The sequence below is a fragment of the Ascaphus truei genome, chromosome 2, assembly GCF_040206685.1.
Source record: "Ascaphus truei isolate aAscTru1 chromosome 2, aAscTru1.hap1, whole genome shotgun sequence".
NCBI classification, from domain to species: domain Eukaryota; kingdom Metazoa; phylum Chordata; class Amphibia; order Anura; family Ascaphidae; genus Ascaphus; species Ascaphus truei.
In genome coordinates this window covers 428,899,462-428,918,634 of record NC_134484.1, presented here as the reverse complement: position 1 = coordinate 428,918,634, position 19,173 = coordinate 428,899,462, and positions in this window count along the sequence as shown.

Below are 19,173 nucleotides of genomic sequence, written 5' to 3'. Positions count from 1 at the left end.
CACCCACCCACTGTCATTCATTCACCCAACCCACCCACTGTCATTCATTCATTCACCCACCCACTGTCATTCATTCATTCACCCACCCACTGTCATTCATTCACCACCCACCCACTGTCATTCATTCACCCACCCACCCACTGTCATTCATTCACCCACCCACCCACTGTCATTCATTCACCCACCCACCCACTGTCATTCATTCACCCACTCACTGTCATTCACCCACCCACTGTCATTCATTCACCCACCCACCCACTGTCATTCATTCACCCACCCACCCACTGTCATTCGTTCACCCACCCACCCACTGTCATTCATTCACCCACCCACCCACTGTCATTCATTCAAACCTACCCACTGTCATTCACCCACCCATCCACTGTCATTCATTCAAACCCACCCACTGTCATTCACCCACCCACTGTCATTCATTCAAACTGAGCTATGGGTACGGGGGGGCGGGGTGCGCTATGGGTTTGGGGAGGGAGGGGGGACGGGGGGCCCTGCTTCTTTCATTTGTCCCGGGCCCCATGATTTCTGTTGGTGGTTAAATGTTAAACCTCTGGGAATTTCTAGCACCATCTGCCTTCTTCCAGAATACTGTCAAACCCAGGTACAATCTAGCCTCTGGAGAATGACATCACACCAATCCTATGGTGTGGCAGCTAGAGAAATGTTATTAGTGTATGAAGGGTCGTGGGTTCGATTCCTGCATGGTATGGTAAAATTATTATTTAATTATTAATTATAATGTATAAATTATTATTTTATAATTTATAAATTATTATATAAAGTAATAATTTATAAATTATACTATACCATGCAGGAATCAAACCCATGACCCATCATACACTAGTAGCAATTCTATGGTAGTTAATACCACTAAGGTAATGAAGGGGTTAACCCTCCCGCTACCCACCCGGTAGGCCTAAACACCCATCCTTGGGGCTAATACCCCCTTCACTCACGACCGTTACCCAAAATAAAAATAAAACACACACAACAGCCCTACTAGCCACCTCCTAGGCCACCAAAAAACATTACAATATTTAATAAACAACAATACACAACCCACCCACCCCCTGTGCCCCCACATAAAACCATTTTTTTTAGACACATGATTAATACCACAGGCCAGCGGGGGTCCCCGGATGGTCCTCACGGGTGTCTGTGGGCCCCACACTGTACCCGTGTGGTTCCCACGGGTGTCTGGGGGCTGTCGGGTGGTCTCTGCTAGGCTACGTGGGCCTCCAAGCGGTCTTCGTGGGTGTCCATGGGCCCCAACGGGGTCTACGGGTGGTCCACACGGGTGTCTGGAGGTCCCTGGGTTGTCCCCATGGGTTTCTGGGGCCCCATGGTGGTCCCTGCAGGTCACCAGGGGTCCTTGGGTGGTCCAAGCAGGTGTCTGGTGGTCCTCAGGTAGTCCCCGTGGGCTTCCGTGAGTCCTCGAGTGGTCCACATGGGTCCCCACTGGCCTGCGGTACCATTCCTGTATTTAAAAAAATAAAAACATTTCCTACATTTCAATTAAATCCACCCCTTTCCCCGCCAAACACATAGAGTACTGTAATGTGCAATATAACTATTATCCAGATTTGGATAATAGATTATTTGTCCATTATTAAACCCAACTTTAGCCAGCCAGCATAAATAAAATAAATAAAAAACGTTCTACTTACCCCTGCCAACATGAAGGGTGTCCTCGTCCTCCAGCCATGTCCTCCGTTGCCAGAAAGAATACATAATAAATAAAATCTAATGACCCCTAGCCCCTTAATCAACATAGCAGTTAATAACCACTATATTAATTAAGAGGTTAACCCACCCTCCCCACTACCCACCCGGGAGGACTAACCACCCACCCCAGACCCACTATACCCACCCTGTACCCATTGAGGGGCAAAGTAGTACATCATACCCATATAATATGGGAATGATAAGCTACTATAGCAGTCACTGGTCACCCTAATACAAAAGCATCAATATCCAAAATACACAATAATAAAACAGATACAACAAGCCAAAAAATACATTTAATACCTAAAAGCAGTAACCAACACAACAATTAATTCATACAATCACTAGGCAAGACATTAATTAAAATCAGTAGCCACCAAAATACATCATTAAATCAAATCGCCTTTGTCTGCCTACCTCTTACACATGCAAGGGCATGACACTGCTTTTAATGCATTGTTTTTTTGTATACATTTGGTTGTCTAGTCTTTTTCTGATAGCTGAGTCATGACCACTTACATTAGCCAAGGCGAGAGTGGCCTACAGATCCTTGGATATTACTCTGGGGTTCTTTGTGACTTCCTTGGTGATTTGCCGGTTTGTTCTTGGAGAGATTTTGGTAGGATGTCCACTCTTGGGTAGAGTGACTGTGGTGTTAAACTTTCTGTCTGACAGTGGATTGGTGGAGCCCCACATCCTTAGAAATAGTTTTGTAACCCTTTCTAGACTGATGAGCATCAATAACTGCTTTCTGCGTCCTCAGAGATTTCTTTTGATTGTGGCATGATGTGTTTTCACCCACCTGTGTGGTGAAGTGTTTGCTCTTTATATAAGATCGGCTCTTCCAAACTCACCCCCTAAGATCTACTTAATTACTTAAACACCTGATTCTAATTATCCCCTTTAATTTAGCTAATAAACCAGGGTTTCACTTACTTTTTCACATACTCTGACTCTTAATTACTCATTGTTTGTCTAATTCATACATCATTTTGTTTCAAAAGACATGGGGGGCCTATTCAAGTAGGTTTGATAACTTTGCTTCTATCTTGAACAATGTGGCATGTTCCCACCGAACGGTTTGTCCTTTGTGTTATGACGGTATTCAGAAATAATCTGAAACCATCTCAAACCGTGATTTAGGAAAATGCCAATACCGATCGGCGTAGCAGCAATGTGATCTCAGCTTTTTTCTAAGTTCTGCCCCTGCGATCTTCTCGCTATCTGAGCCGCACAGAGAGCTGCCTCTTCTTGCAAAGCCCTCACAGGCGATTGCGCTGTTTTTATTTAAATTTAAATACTACTGTGCGGGAGCAGGGGGTCTTAGGAGCGGAACTGCATTCATTTCAGGTCCGGGGACTCCCTTCTTCCCGAGAAACAGGCCCCAGTATGGGGTGCCGGTATCTCCTATGTGTTTAAATGTCCCGGTCACATAACGCGGGAGATTTAAACATTGCAGAGGGGTACCGGCACCCCATAATGGGGCCCCTAACTCGGGAATGCCAGGAAGGTTGTGGGAGGAGATAACCCCTTGACTACCATAGCGGTGGCAACCGCTACGGTAATGAAGGCGTTAACCGCTCCCGCTACCCACCCTTGGGGCAACGACTCCCTTCACCCAATCCCTCTACTTCTATCAATCTTCCCCCCTGTCGGCAGTGAGCGTGGAGCCGGCCGACAGGGGGGAAGATTGTAAAAGAAAGATTTTGCGCCGCTACCGCCGCTGAAATGTGTGTGTGTGTGTGTGTGTCAAAGTTGAATAAATAAAAATGAATTTTATTGTGCAACATTTTTTTTATTTTAAAAATATTATTTCATACACTATTAACTCACACAATCTATACACACACACATACACATATACACACACATACACACACATACACACACAGCACCTTCGCTCACAGCATACACACAAAAAGTGTGTGTCACGTGCACGCGCGTTCGCACAGGCGCGCCCGCACCTACTATAGGACAAGCCTTATACTGCAGCTTGGCTCCCAGCAGTGTGGCTGCAAGCCCACTGCAGAAAGTGAGTAGTATCAGGAAGCTAAACTCATCTCCTTTAAATGTACACAGAGTCCTTCTATTTTCTGTCACTTTTATTGGGGGGGGGGGAGTGGGGGTGTGTACAGAGGGGTTAAAAATAGCTGGAAGGTTACATTTGTGGGGAGAAGGTAAAAAGGAATGCCCTTTATAGGGGAACAGTGGAAGATGCATGTAATCACTATTGCTGCTGGTAGTAAAAGAAAGCACACTTTCCTGTTCAAGCAGGGACAAGCAATAGGGCATACTAATAAACAGAGGATAGCAGGGGGAGAAGCGAAACCAACTCACTGGGAAAAAAGGGGCGATGCCAATGCAACTGGCTGGGAAGCCACAAGGGGTAGCAACATTACAACAAGCAGGATTCAAGATCGCGTTGTGAATAACAGTGTTGTAACTACTCTGAGGAGCTGGCAGCCTCAGAACAGGGAAAAAACAAGCAACTGGTACCAGGACAGTAATGAAGGGGTTAACTCCTCCTGCAACCCCCCTTCCCCCGAGGCTTAAACACCACCATGAGCCAAATACCACCTTCACCCACCCCCACTACCCACAATAAACCGGGCACTGGAAGTTAACCCCTTCATTGTCGTAGCGGTTAACCGCCAAGGTAACAAAGCTGCCTGCATTTTTATTGCACAGGGTTGAAACCGTAGGTCTACGGAGCTGGTATTAATGTGTATCAGCTCTGGAGACTTCCGGCTTCAATCGGATGCAGGAAAAATGCATTTTTTTTTCTATGTCCCACTCTCAAATCCCTTCTCGCAACCCTTGGGGTGGCAAGATGAGATCTGTCATAAGCTCGCTATTTCAGAGGCCCGATGAGATTCTCGAGGCTACTAGAATAGCGTTATCTTATATGAGTTGCGCTATTTTGCTGTTTGTCAGCTCCCGCTCGGTGTGTTTGGCCCGGAGCGAGAACACTCGAGAAAATGCGCTCCCCGAACGAGTTTCGCAGGTTATCGAAGCTTTCTGAATAGCAAATCTGACAAATCGCACCGGAAGTGCCAAAAAGCTTGATGAGTTGGTTATCAAACCTAGAGTAGGCCGCATGGAATTGGTTAATATAAACCCGATTGGGTATTTAATAAAAGACAGGTTTTGATTCAAGAAGGTTATCATGGAAAAACTATGGAATTTCCAAAATTATCATTGAGGTTTACAAACTTTTTTTTTGCCACTGTTGATCCCAGATGTACACATCTTATAGATGGGTTAGTCCATGGTTACTGCCCTACCTGCTAAGTGTAATAAAAGCAATAAGTGATCAGTAGATATCTCAGAAATAAATGTCATCACTTGAGTGTAGGCAGGACACAATTGGTACAATTGGCATCAGGACAGGGGACACTGCAATGTCCTGAGCAGTGGCTCAATTGCTGAGCTGCCCCAAGCAATAGGCACTGGCCATGACCGCTGCAGCAATCAGGGGTGCCAGAAGCCCCTAGACGGCAGTATCACGCCAAGCGGAGATTTGAGGTGTTGGTGATCTGAGGTGTTAAAGGAAAGTGGTACAACCCTGGATTATCCCCCCTTCCTTTTTAAATCCTTCGCTGAACGATCCCGAAGTTTAACAGGAAGTGGCCACTGCACTCCAATGTCCTTCTTGCCTGAATCAGAGGTCTGGGATGCGATCAGTACCAGGCCAGCGGAAGGCCTCCTGACAAAGATCCAGGGTGCGATTGACACCAGGTATCCAGTGGCCCTTCCGCCCAACCCAGAGGCTAGGGTGCGATCGGTCCCAGACCTGCGGGGCCCTCAAGGCAATGGCTTGGAAAGCGATCGTCACCATGTCTGGGAGTTCTCCACGACCCAGATCAACGGTCCTGGGTTCGATCGACACCAGATCAGAGTACCCTGGTGGCACACTGGCAGCAATGTACCTTCCAGCAGTGTTGGATGGGATTGGCACCTGGAGAGGGAACTCTATCAAGTCCGAATCAGTGGACAGGCGTGAGAGCGGACTCAAGACTGAAGCATTGGTCCCAACAGTGTCAGCAATCCAGGGTGTGAGCAGTCCCGAGGTGGCAGCAACCCTCCAAGTGGAGGTTCGGGGTTTAGACTGACACCAATCAGCAGAGTCCCCCTAGCCCAGTGTTGATCAGCTCCTGGCCTGAGGAGTTCCTGAGACTGGAGCTAGGCAAGATAAGACTGCAGCCAGTGGTGAGGGTGTCAACCGATCCAACACGGCCGATGTGGAACTGGACCAGGAGAGATGAGGACAAGAAGCAGAGCATCCAGCGCTGCCAAGACTTTGACCAAAGCTGCGTCGGGGGTAAGGTACTGGAGATCAGGCAGAGCTGCGTAGATCTGACCGCCAGAACAAGGGCGATCTTCCAGCCCCGTTGTGGAGAAGACCGAAGGAGACCCAGCATATGTTGCCCTGGATCCCAGGCATTGCAAGAGTAAGGTGTTCCAGATAGGAGCAATGCTGATCATCCAGATGCCAGGGGTGTCAATCTTGCGATCAAGGCAGGAATCCTCCTACCCATTTCCCCAGAAGTGCCAGATCTACAGACGGGATAGCTGCAGGATCCCATTGGGGATCAAGGTTTACCCTGTGTTGAAAATGAGTCCGGGGTTGGGGGGGGGGGGGGTTAGGGCAGTGAGTCCTCCAGTGCCCCTAAAATTGCCCAATTTTCCAAGATGTTTGAGAGCCCCCTGGAAGTAGGTTGGAACCTAACCTACCTCCCCATCTTATTATGGGAGGGTTGAACCTACCCTATAGGCTTTGGTGGCAGTGGATTGACCCATCTGGGCAAGAATCGGGACTGCTGGCAGCCAGGCCTACGCCGTTAAATGACAAAAGGCTTCTCTCTTTTTTTGAGAAGCACAATAAGCTGGAAATGTCAAAAACATTCCCTAGAACAATGTTTTACAGAGATACTTTATTGGTACTGTCAGAAACAGATGCAGTGCCACTGAATATGTAGTTATTCCCATGTACTACATTGTAATAGATTATGTTTCAGGTCTCTTATTGTTATAACATATGTTACCAGCATACTCCTATTGAGGGGACATAATTGCTTAATTTAAAATACATAGCAGAAGTCCCTTTGAGTAGGAATGCTATTTCACTGCCCGTTTTACTATTCTCTTGGACTGTGTATTTCTTTTTCAGACTGACAAAATAAGCTGCAGCTTGGCAATTTTAGTGCTTCAAAGTGATGGAGGAAGTATGGCAAAATTAATGCTATCTTGAAACACATAACTATTGAATGTCCAGAGGTGATAATCATTTGAAACTAGCTCAGTAAAAAAAATCAGCTTAATAATGTTAGTCAGGTAGCATTTTCTACCTTATCAGCACCTGCAGATGTAAACATGAGCTGATAAATACTACACCAGAGGGTAAGATGAAAGTGGAATTAGAAAATATTACCTTCAGGAGATACTGGCCTTCAAATTCTGTATGCAATAGTAATGATGATAGCATGAAAACAGACAATAAGTAAAGATTTAAATTCAAACATGACCTTCAAAGAGCTTTTGCTAATAAATACAGGCCAAAAGCCTCAAACCTTTCACAGTCCCTGACAGTTCATGACCAGACAATGAAACCCGGCAGCTCTGAAGGTTTATTTCTTTCTCAAGGCTTCACAGTATTCGTCATTTTATTAGTATTCCTGATTCTTGAAATATATCTATAGGATACTTTATCAGTTTCTAAAGGTTTTTTTTTATCTTAAATCTCTCATGGAGCATATGTTGTCATGGCAGTAACGGAATGAGCGGAAGAATACAGCCAGGCCTTGTGGAGCCCTGAACTGGATAGATGCAGCAGAGACAAAGGCTGCTTAGGCCATAGTGCAGGCGCACGCGCCCGACAGAGCCTGCTGCAGAGACGATCCGTGGCCTGTGGGATCAGGAAGAGACGTGACGGGTAGGTGTGCCCATGACATCACGTGAGCGGTATACCCTCATTGGCTGAAACGCGCAGCTGAGCCGGCCATTGTACGACAAAATAAGAAAATGTTGTTGCGCGCAAAATCGGCTGCGCCATCACGCTGCATTGCATGCGCAGTCTCGCACTCTATGTGTCAGGAACCGGCGTTCTCCGCGCTCCCCCCACAGTGCACTCTCTTCTCACAGGGAGCCCCTGGACACACAACTCAACCCCACCATTACCGTTCTCCGCGGCTCCCCGCCCCTGCCGCCATCGTGGGATCACTCCCCTCGGCGATTCCTCTGCTCAGCGCCGGGCCCACCCACATCCTCCCGCACGCACACCTGCACCCTCCTCTGGCGCGGTCCACGCGCATACACGCGTTACGGAGCTTGCTCATTCTGTACACTCTTTTTCCTTTCCCCCGGACCTCAGGCTCCACCCCTGCACACCGCACGGGCATACTCAGGTTACCAACAGAACTCACCTGGCTTGTTATGCCTGCACCAATCTGCAGTGTCTCCCTGTAGCTCTTCCTGTTCCGCCTCCGTTCCTGATTGGATCTCCCTGCTTTATCTAGCTCCTCTCTGCTCTCAGTCTTTGCTCGACATAGTCTCTGTATGGAAGTACTCCTGGACTCTCTTAGTGTTTTTTCAGGTTCTGACGCGGCTCGTACGACAACCACCCCTGGCTCTCGATCTCGGCACCCCTTGGACAACGCACACTCTGGTTAACCCTTGAACACGGCTTGGACTACAACCTACCTCCACTCCACTCCCTGACCTCGGCAAGGCATTCTTCACTCTATCTCTTCAACTGGTACCGGCAAGTATTGTCTACATTTCTACACCTGGCCTGGCAACACTTTATACCATACTCTGGATATGCTCCCTTTGCTGCGGGTGCGTGTATTGCCACTTCCCCCTTCAGCTCAGGGGACGGGTCTGGTCTGCGGGCAGCACCTGCGTAACACTATGGCCTGCCTCATAGAGGTATGGCCTTTTGTTCTCGGCACACGCACCGCCGCAATTAGTATGGACATGGCCTTAGGCACTCTTTTGATTGGCCGGATTAAATACTCCGTCCATAATGATGACACCTCTTTACAAAGACTCAAGGAAAATAGGGGAGCACAGGGTGAATAGTAATAGATCTAACTCCTGTTAGGAGTTTAACACAAAGTGTGCCAGGTGAAAGAAAATATTCAATGAGCAATGGTGAGGTGCTTATGTGCTTGGCTTGGTGCTCAAGGGGTTAAATACACCAGTCAAAGCACCAGCGCCAGTACCCAAATGCCAACAATCAATAGAGAGGTGAATGGATTTATATATAAATATATATGGATATCACTCACACGACCCTGGCGAGCGCGGATGTAGCAGAGGTTTCTTTTACCTTCTGTGTGATGGAATATGCTAGGGCAGTGTTCCCCCTCAGTGACCGTGTCCCGGTGTGTGGTAGGTGGTAAGGCAATCTTCCCCTAAGTGTAGATGGGTGCAGATACAACCAGGTTTAGTAAATAATTAACACTTTATTACATAAAAATAAATCCGCACTTACATCTAAAAAAGACCGCGGCGGCACCAGTGGAATCCGTGTCGGCGTCTGCTGCAGGTTTGGTCACTGCTTCCGCGTCCGGATTCAGGGCTGTGACGTCAGCTTCGTGTCTTCCTGCTGTGGCCGCTTCTGGTCAAAAACAAGAGCTACGCGTTTCGCCTATGATTAGGCTTCGTCAGGCTCACATGAAGTCAAACGGGTCTCCTACCGATATTTAAGGGGATGTGATCCAATCAGTCCTAGATTTGGGCTCCCTTCAGCTGTGACGCGATGTCCCCTTACTGAATGGACAATTGTTCATTTGCATGTCCTGGTGGATTATTCTGCATGATATTGCGGGCTGCCCATGCTTATCAATAGAGTTGCACAGTTTGTACACATACATGATGGTAATAATATGATATTCTAATAATAAAACATTTAAAGAATAATAATAAAATCCTAATGAAAGATAACACCACAAGCAAAATAAATAATAATGTCACAATGGAACCACAATTGCAAAGTAACACTACATTTGGAAATGAACCCAGCTATTAAGTCTTTTTCCATAGTCATGGAATTGCTATATTAAATCTTCAAATAGGATGAGGTTCGCAGTCTAGAAGAGAACATAGTTATTAGACACAGTTTATAATGCCAATGTGTGTATGCAAAATGGCAAAAGAGTGATAAAAACTGCATAGAGAGCCCCATTCATGCTTAAAGTGTTTATGAGGTCAGCTTGGTATTAACATATTTTAGTAGTAATTAAAACGTGCCCTGCCCAAATAGAACTGTATATTCCACCGGGTAAAAATGATAAATAATAATAAAAATTGATAAATATTGATAAATAATAATAACAATTGATAATAATTGTGTAGCAGATCTAAAGCCAGGTATTTAAACTGATGTGAAGGGATGTGTTGTGGGACTTAAATGCAGGAGTGGATAAAACATAAATAGGGATATATTTATGGTATAATGTTATTTGTATCCTTAAGATATAAAATGGATAAAAAGGGATAAAACAGGATTAAGAAGGATAAAAAAGGGGGGAATAGAGGCGAACAGGATGAGGGGCACTACTGGATGCTAAACAAAGGCCCCCAGATCTATATCAATGTTCAATCCGTTGGGGGCCAAAGTCTTCAGCTTATAGATCCAGTAGATCTCCCTTTGGCATAATTTCTGCATCCTATCCCCTCCTCTTCAGTGGGTATCCACTTTCTCGATAGCCTTATAGATGAGACCTGTTGGGTTGCCGCCATGAAAAATGCTAAAATAGCTCTACACACTGTGTTTCAAGACCTGTTTTCTGATATTGCCCATCTGCTCCAGCACGCGGACTCTACGAGGTCTTGTGGTGCGTCCTACGTACTGGAGACCAAATGGGCACTCCAGGAGGTATACTGCGAATGAAGTGCGGCAGTTCAATACTTGTTTGATTTCAAATTTTTCCTTAGTGATACTGGAAGTGAATTCAGTCTTTTCTGTTTTTGAGACCTGTTTCCAGGCATTACATGAGAAACAGCAGAAAAAAACCATTGGTTGTGGAAGCCAACCCTGGGTTCTTTTAGGTTCCTTTTTCTTGAAAATGCTGGGTGCCAGTTTGGATTTAATGCTGGCCGCCCTCCTGAATATCACTCTTGGTGTTGTGGGTAGGTGGTCTTTTAAAACTGGATCCTTTTGGACCACGTGCCAGTGTTTCTTTATAATATTTCTAATTATATTGGGTGATGAATGGGATCTCATGGTCCCGCTTTTCTTTTGCCTGTCTTGGTTTTAATAAATCACCTCGTGGCAATTGCTTAGTTTTCTCCGCCGCTGTTTCAATGATACTGTATCTGACTTATAGTCTCTCTCTAAAAACCTCCCTTTTAAAACTTTGTCCTGTTCTATAAAAACTAGGTTGTCCGTGCAGTTCCGTTTAATGCGTCTGATCAGAAGTTAGATCTATTACTGTTCACCCTATGCTCCCCTATTTTCTTTGTGTCTTTGTCTATGTTAAGGATCCTGGATAGATCCTGACGGGATTGAGCCTCATGTGGAACTTAAATCGTAGGGGTACTTGTTAAACCCCCTTTGTTTTTTGACTGTATTTCACACCATTGGAAAGAGAGCGCCCAGGTATTCATTTGACACCTCTTTACAGCCAGCCTGGGGTTGTTGTCGTACCCGCCTGTGATTTGCCTGTTCTATCTGTGCACCGTGCTTATTATTGGCTGCAAGTTTAAAAGGACGCCCCTAACTGGCTAAGCATGCCTGACTTATGGGGATCGCAGAGACAGGCTGAACAGCTGAAGACATCCTGAGTAAGCTAGCCATAGCAGTTCCCAGCACCATGCCAGCTACGATTTCTCTGTTAACCCATTTTTGGTGAGTTTTTACTGTTTCTGCCTGTGTTCCCTGCTGGTTTCGGACAGAATAAACCTTGCTTTATTTAACCCTTTGATGTGTCTAGTGCTTGCGATCCCTAAAAAAATTAAATATAAAATATCTGGTCTTCCGTGACATGTACGTTAATAGAATAAATAATAAAATAGTACTTATTGTCACAATGTAGTCATGTAAATATTGAATTATGTGGCAAAATAACTAAGTAGACAGGAGTAGGTACAGTAGGTACCTTTTACTGGACCAACAAATAGTTGATATGTTGCAAACTTTCGAACCTCTAAGGGTTCTTCATCGGGTTATAAGAAATATAGGAACAGAGGATATTATATATAGGTTTGTAGATACAATCTAGTTACAATGGCTATGGGGAAGATGTGAGATGATGATGATAAGGATGCAGGTATCATTAAATATATTAACTACTGGGGGAGAGTCAGTAGCATAGCTAGACATGCGCGGGTCCCCGAGCAGAAACTTTTTCAGGGCCCCATTAATATTAATTTTGATTGTGATTTTTTCTCCCTCCCCCATCCTGTCCCTGATCCCCTCTCTCTTCATTCCTCCCCCTCCTCATCATTTCTTCCCCTGATCATCATCATCATAATTTCTCCCCCTCCACCTCTTCATCACCTCTCCCCCTCCTCCTCATCATCTTTCCCATTCCTCCTCATCATCTTCCTCTCCCCACCCTTCCCCAGCATGTCTCTCTGCTCTCCCCACAGCATGCTCTCACCTCCACTCCCCAGCATGTCTCTTTCGTTCCCCCCCAGCGTCTCTCTCCTTTCCCCCCCTGCACATGTTTCTCTCTCTTTCCCACACATATTTTTCTCTTTTCCTTCCCTTTTCCCCTCATGTCTCTCTCTCTCTTTTCCCCTCATATCTCTCTCTCTCTCTCTCTCTCTCTCTCTCTCTCTCTCTCTCTCTCTCTCTCTCTCTCTCTCTCTCTCTCTCTCTCTCTCTCTCTCTCTATCTTTCTCTCTTTCTCTCTCTCTTTCTCTCTCTCTTTCTCTTTCTCTTTCTCTCTCTCTCTCTCTCGCCCCTGGGGAGAGTTACTAAGTATTCCAGGCTGTCTTAGATCACAGAGTTTTGGACACATATGTACAGTATGAGATTTAGATTTTGGAACGTAACTGGGGGTAAACCATGTGTGTTTAAGGCTGCGGGCAGGGTGAAGCGAAGCTCGTGCTTAGCGCAATGAGAGTGATAATTCTGAATGCGCTTGTCCAGGGTGCAGGTGCGTGCGCGCCAGTGAGCTTGCTGCTTGCTTAGACAGTCAAATTTGGTTTTGCTGCTCGCTGATGCGTCAAGTGAGCAGTTCGCCCAATGAGGGCAAACCAGCTCCCTGATGCCACGGCCATGCCCCCCGACACCCCGCCCCCCCGTGCGCGCAACATAACAGGACACAAATCAGCGGAGCAAAATGAGTGCCGAGCTTACTCGTGACCTCTGGTGGGTACCTACTACGGGGCTTTGTGTGGTCATATAGTTTTCATGTTTTATTTTAGAAACTTTCTGATATTATTTGTACTGTTTGCAACTTTGTAATCTTTATTCTGTGCAAGCATTGTGTAATGCATTTTGTTACATTAAATGTTAAATATAACAAGCACTGTATTTGAGTTCTGATCAAATGTACTGTACTATTTTTGGTCAAATTACCCTAATTTCTGGACACCTTTTGCTAAATTGGGTTTTGTTAATGGGTATATCATTTTGGGAGACCAGGAACTATACTGTATGTGTAAACCCTGAGATTAATCCTGGTTGAAGCAGTGTAATTGGGGTTTAATGTGATGATTTTGGGGTATGAGTGCTAATTTATAGTGCCCTGAACTTAGAAAGACATATGGGCAGCCAGTTGTTGTTTACACCTTTCACACAAACACGTGCCTGCGGGTTGGAGTATATGTGACACTTATGTAGCCCTGCTTCCTATCGCTAGCAAGCCGCTACTATGTGCTGTGTCACCTGCAGGCTCACAGGGCCTAAGTCTCTGCCACGGAGAGCCTGGGGTTACTCGCGATATACTATATTGGGTGCAGCGCCTCCACCTGCGATGGCTCCCACCAGAGGGGGAGTGGTTCCTCGCAGGAAATATATATAGATCACTCCACAATGTAAGTAAAACAATCAATGAATTTACTTGCATGAAATTGTACACATATGCACACATGTATATCAACTGGTGTCCCTCTTTAGAGGAAACCGTATATAACACACCACAGCGGACGCCAACACTATCTTGCGCCACGGCGGGCGACAACACTATCATGCGCCTCGGAGGACGCCAACACTTCCCCGAACCCGCCACCGGGTGATCCCACCCCGTGTCCGATCCTTAACGGATTAGTCCTCCCGCTCAACAGTAAGCAACTAATAATATGTGTATGGGTGACTGCGCAGCCACTGTGTCCCGAGTGAACTAATGGTACCGTTGGTGCACTTGTTGAAATACCTGCCGGGCACTCCAGTGCCCGGGACTGCTACGTTCTTCACAAAGGGTCTCCGCACGTCGACACTGTTCCCGATAGTCCCGATCAAGGTCTAACGATACTACGGGAACAGGAACCTCACTATGGCGATCCCTCGTTCAGCTTGTCTCTACCGTGACTCAGGGCTAAACTGGGCCTGGGGCAAACGGCCTGCGCCGGGGCAGATTAACCTCCCCTACACAGACACTCCATCTCCTCTCCTCTCCAGCCAGCTCTGGCTCCACGTGCGCGCAACCACCTCCCTATATCTCCTTCACCTCCTCAGCCCATTGGCTCACTCTCTCCTGACCCTCCCTAGAGGCTGCTGGGTCAAGGATCCGATCCCTCCCGCCAATTAGCACTCTCCTCCTTCGCGGGCCTTTACAACTCACTGTGTGCAGGCGGAACCACCCGCTCTAGCAGGGTGAATCAGGGGTCACGACTACACTTACAATATTGCATAATATGGGGCATTTTTATATCGGAATGCGAACTAGAAAAAGAACTAGTACATCATTTCAAAATCAATCGAGTTCTTTTGAATTGACTGATCTTTCTGGCAACTAAATTACCATTATTAAAGACAAGTGTCAATGGCCACAAAGCTAACATGCTCAGCCCAACTTAATGCATACAACCACACCTGTGTAACTTTAAGAATAACAACTGGTGTGCGACCACATATACTGTATCATGTGAAATCAACTTATAACCAAGCAACCAACTTGTATCATTTAAATATTATCAAAAACTGCCATACGGAGACATCTTTTCTATTTTTTGATCTTTACTCATATCACTGGGATCAATGTGTTTTGGGGTTTCTGGACCAAATTTTTTCATTTTAATAGATTAGTACTGATTTTTTTTTTATCAGTTACGTTCCATTTAAGTATTTTCAGCCAAAATGCCTGTGCTATTCTTGAAGCCTCAATAAATGGGTGATAAAGGCATAAAGCGCCCATTTTTGCAGTCGTCCAAAAACAAAATTGCCGGGTGACCGGTGATAAGCCGCTTATTGGCAGGTTCTGAAACTCATGCAATGCCAATAGCCTTGATTAGTTGATCGAGGCTTATCGTGGCTCTAGAATGGCGAGTTTATCCCAAATCCTCACTCCAGAAAAAGTTGGCGTGAGGCTGGGGAGAACCTGCTGAGAAGACGGCGAGAGAGGACTTAGAAAATAAAAATGTATTTTCCTGCATCGGATTGATTCTGGGAGTCTCCGGAGCTGATACCCATTAATATCAGCACTGGAGACCCCGGCATGAATCCCAGGCTAACCGCTAAGGCAATGAAGGGGTTAACCACCAGTGCCATGTTTATTGTGGGAAGCAGGGGTGGTGAAGGTGGTATTTGGCCATTGGTGGGTGTTTAGGCCTTGCTGAGAGGGGGGTTATGGGTGGAGTTAACCCCATTCATTACCTTAGTGGTTAATACAGCTAAGGTAATGAAGGAGTTAACCCCTCCCGCTACACACCAGGTAGGTATAAACACCCACCAAGGGCCAAATACCAACTTCACCCATCCACGCTACCCACAATAAACATTCAAATACACAACAACACTACTACCCACCTCCTCTACCCCCAACACATACAGTACATTAATGGGCAAAATAACTATTATCCAGATATGGATAATAGCTCATTTGTCCATTATAAAATCAAACATTAGCCAGTCAGCATAAATAAAGAAAATATAAAACGTCCTACTTACCCCTGTTATCATGAAGGGCGTCCTCATCAGCATACTGCAGGTCCATGTCCTCTGTAGCCAGCAAGAGTACATAAAAAAAATACAATCTACTGGCCCCTAACTCCTTAATCACCGTAGCGATTAATAACCGCTATAGTAATAAAGGGGTTAACCGCTGTCCTCCGCTAACCACCCAGGAGGCCTAACCACCCACCCCGTACCCACTATATCCACCCTGTACCCATTGATTGGCACAGTGGTATATCATACCCATATAATACACTACCGACACACTTTATTGAAGTGTGGTCGGTACCGCAAGCCGGGAAATCTCCCGGCTTGCTAGTGGCCGCCCCTCAGCGTGCCGCGCGTCATAGACGCGCGGTCACGCGTCATCGGGGGCGTGCGCCCCCTGCACGCGTGTCCAGGGGCTCCCCGAGGGAGCCCTGGTGTCCCGCGATCGCGGGACAGCGGCAGGGGGTTCCGGGGGACCCGGCGGACCCGGCAGCGGTAGGGAGAGCGCCCCGATCGGAGGGCGCTCTTCCGCTGCTTCGGCGCGCGCCCGTCACACTCGGGCGCGCGCCAGGCTACTGCTGCGGCACAGAACGGGCAAATGCTCGAATAAACTGTGCCGCAGCAGTATGTGCATGAAAAGCCACTATAGCACTCAATGGTCAACCTAATAAAAACCATTAAGGCCAAAAATACACAATAATAAAATAAATACACAAGCACCTAAACACCCCAATAATAAAAGAATTTAAAAGCCTAATAGTACACATGAATAACATTTATCCATCACCAAAACAGCAAAACAATACAAATTATGTTATTAAAAAACATAAGAATTACATAAAATAAACACCTATCCAACCAATTCAAGAAATAAAGCCAGTAGCAAACAAATCAATTAAATAAATAAGAGAATCTACGTTTTACCTGACAGTTAATTTCCCAGAGCTAACTTTGATAAGTACAAGACTGGACTTAAAGACATAGAGAATGGGCCCCAATGTTGCAAGCCACCACATACTATTGTGAGATCTGCCTACTGTTATGTTATTGTTACGTGAGATCTGTTATGTGCTATTTTGGAACCTGTAATTAGACACGTGCAAAGTTTTTGCAGCTTTTTCTCAACCGTGCCCAATTTACATTTGTTTTTGTGTGAAACATTTTGGAAGCAGTTTTTAATTTTGCCAACATTTGCTACATTTTGCTTACATTTGCTAAGGTTAAATATTATTCAGTAGCTTTGTGTAAAAGTTAATGGAATTGATATGTACGGTATGTGTGCAAATGTACCAGATTGTTTGACGTGTTATTTAAATTATTTTCTGCCATTACCCTTTACTTTTTACTTCAGTGAATATAAACAGATCTATGGGAAAGTTTACTTTACTTTTTTACGGGTTAAAAAAAGGGTCTACTGTAAGTTCCAAAAGTGTGAAAGGTCTACACATTTACAGTTTCCTGGGAGTTGTCATTTCTCTCACATCCTCGACAATCGTCAGTGGAGGCACCGAAGCGCAAGAGAGAATCACTTATGCAGTGTGTGATACAAGACGAAGGCTGAAGAATGCTTTACCCCAAAGACAAAGAACTCAGGACCTTTCAGCTAATAAAGGGCGATCGACCTTGTGAGGTATGACGTAGCTGAGTTTTCCATATTAGGGTGAAGGGGGACGTTAAACAATGATGATTAAAATGCAACACAATGATAATTAAAATACAAATAAACCAATGAGAGCAGTGGGAATTACTAGGGATGGGCAACATTTTTGCTAAAGTCTGCGAACCTTCCGTAATGTGCCCTTTTTTTCACAAGACGTTTTGCATAAATCGGCACGCTTTGCCAAAATTTGCCAAGCATTAAAAGTAAATATGGATTGGTGCTTTATATAGTGCCATTTACAGCAATTTTCATGCCATTCTGGAAAGATTGGCAAAATTGGTTTAATTCTGGCGAAATTGCTCTAAAAATTTGTGAAATTGGCACTTTTGAAGACATTTGCACATCTCTGGGTAAGACAGAGAACACAGAAGTAGGGGAAGGAAAGCTTCAATTGAAACTATTGAAGTACATTCCTTAACAATAGAATTCACCAAATCTCCAGCGCAATTAAGGTGCTTCTGGTGGGAGCATCCTGTATATCTCTAGATGCATGTAATCATAGACATAGCAGGAAATAAATTCTAAATGTGGCGAGAGGGATACAACATCAACTGAAAAATATATAATGATGTTCTTAAAAATATACTCATTATAAAAAGTTGTTCATGTTTAACACTATAATGGATTAAGGGAGTAATTCTATATCCTCCGAAGTGGCGGTTTAGGTAGTTTTCAGACAAAAAGGTCCAAATTGAAGTCAAACAGCAGTTTTTGTTGATGTAGAATAAGGCCCTACATGTTTGTGAAAATTATACTTACCTCTGTCCAACAAAATGTATTCAGCACAGATGAAGATGTATTAGTGGGTCAAACAGTGGAATCTGTCACAAATGCAGCCTCTCTAAATAGGATTGTATTTGTTATTAGCATTGCCTACATTTACTGGTGAAATCAAGTAGATTGGCAAAAGAAGTTATGTGAATTGGCAAACTTTACCAATAACCCCCCACCCCCTCAATGAAGCAGCAAATAAGTATGGTGTGCATTAAAGTTAGATTTGTATGTGTTAGAGATACAAATTTGAAGTGATAGGCTATTCACAAGTGTGAAGTTATCAGAAAGATTGGTATAGTGGCCAGTGGGTATTGTCTATCAAGTCTTTAGTAATAGTCTTCTTGGCATTGTGTCCACATGTAACATTCTCACAAATCTTTCTTATAGCTCCAAACATGGATGCAGACCTTCATTAGAATATGTGAAATTTTAATTACAGTGGAATATAGATACAATCAAGGGAAGCACTAAAGTATAGTAATTGCAAATATGTAGAACAAAGGAGGACCTGCTAACTGAAGGCATGATCATATAAATTATAGGGGGTTATTAATTAAACTGTGATAGTGCCAACCGGTGAACTATTGCACGGAAACCCTGTGATTGTTCCCCGATCTGCAGTTTAATGAATGAATAAACCTCATATTGTGAAACATTCAGGGCCTTATTCAGAAAGCCTCGATAAGGCCCTTATGGAGCAGTTATCGACCAAAATGGCTACTCGTATTCAGATAGCCTCGATAAGTACTCGATAACGGCCTGTATCGACGCAAAATTGTATCGCTATCTGAAGTTCGCCGACTGAGCAGCGATCAGCCCCTTATCGACCATTTTCAGATGGTTGATAAACTCGCGCGATTCAGAGACCCGCGTGTCGGCTGTCGCGGCAAATCGCAGCCCATCGCAGCCCTAAAAGGCGGTCTTCTCCCCAAATCCAATTCAC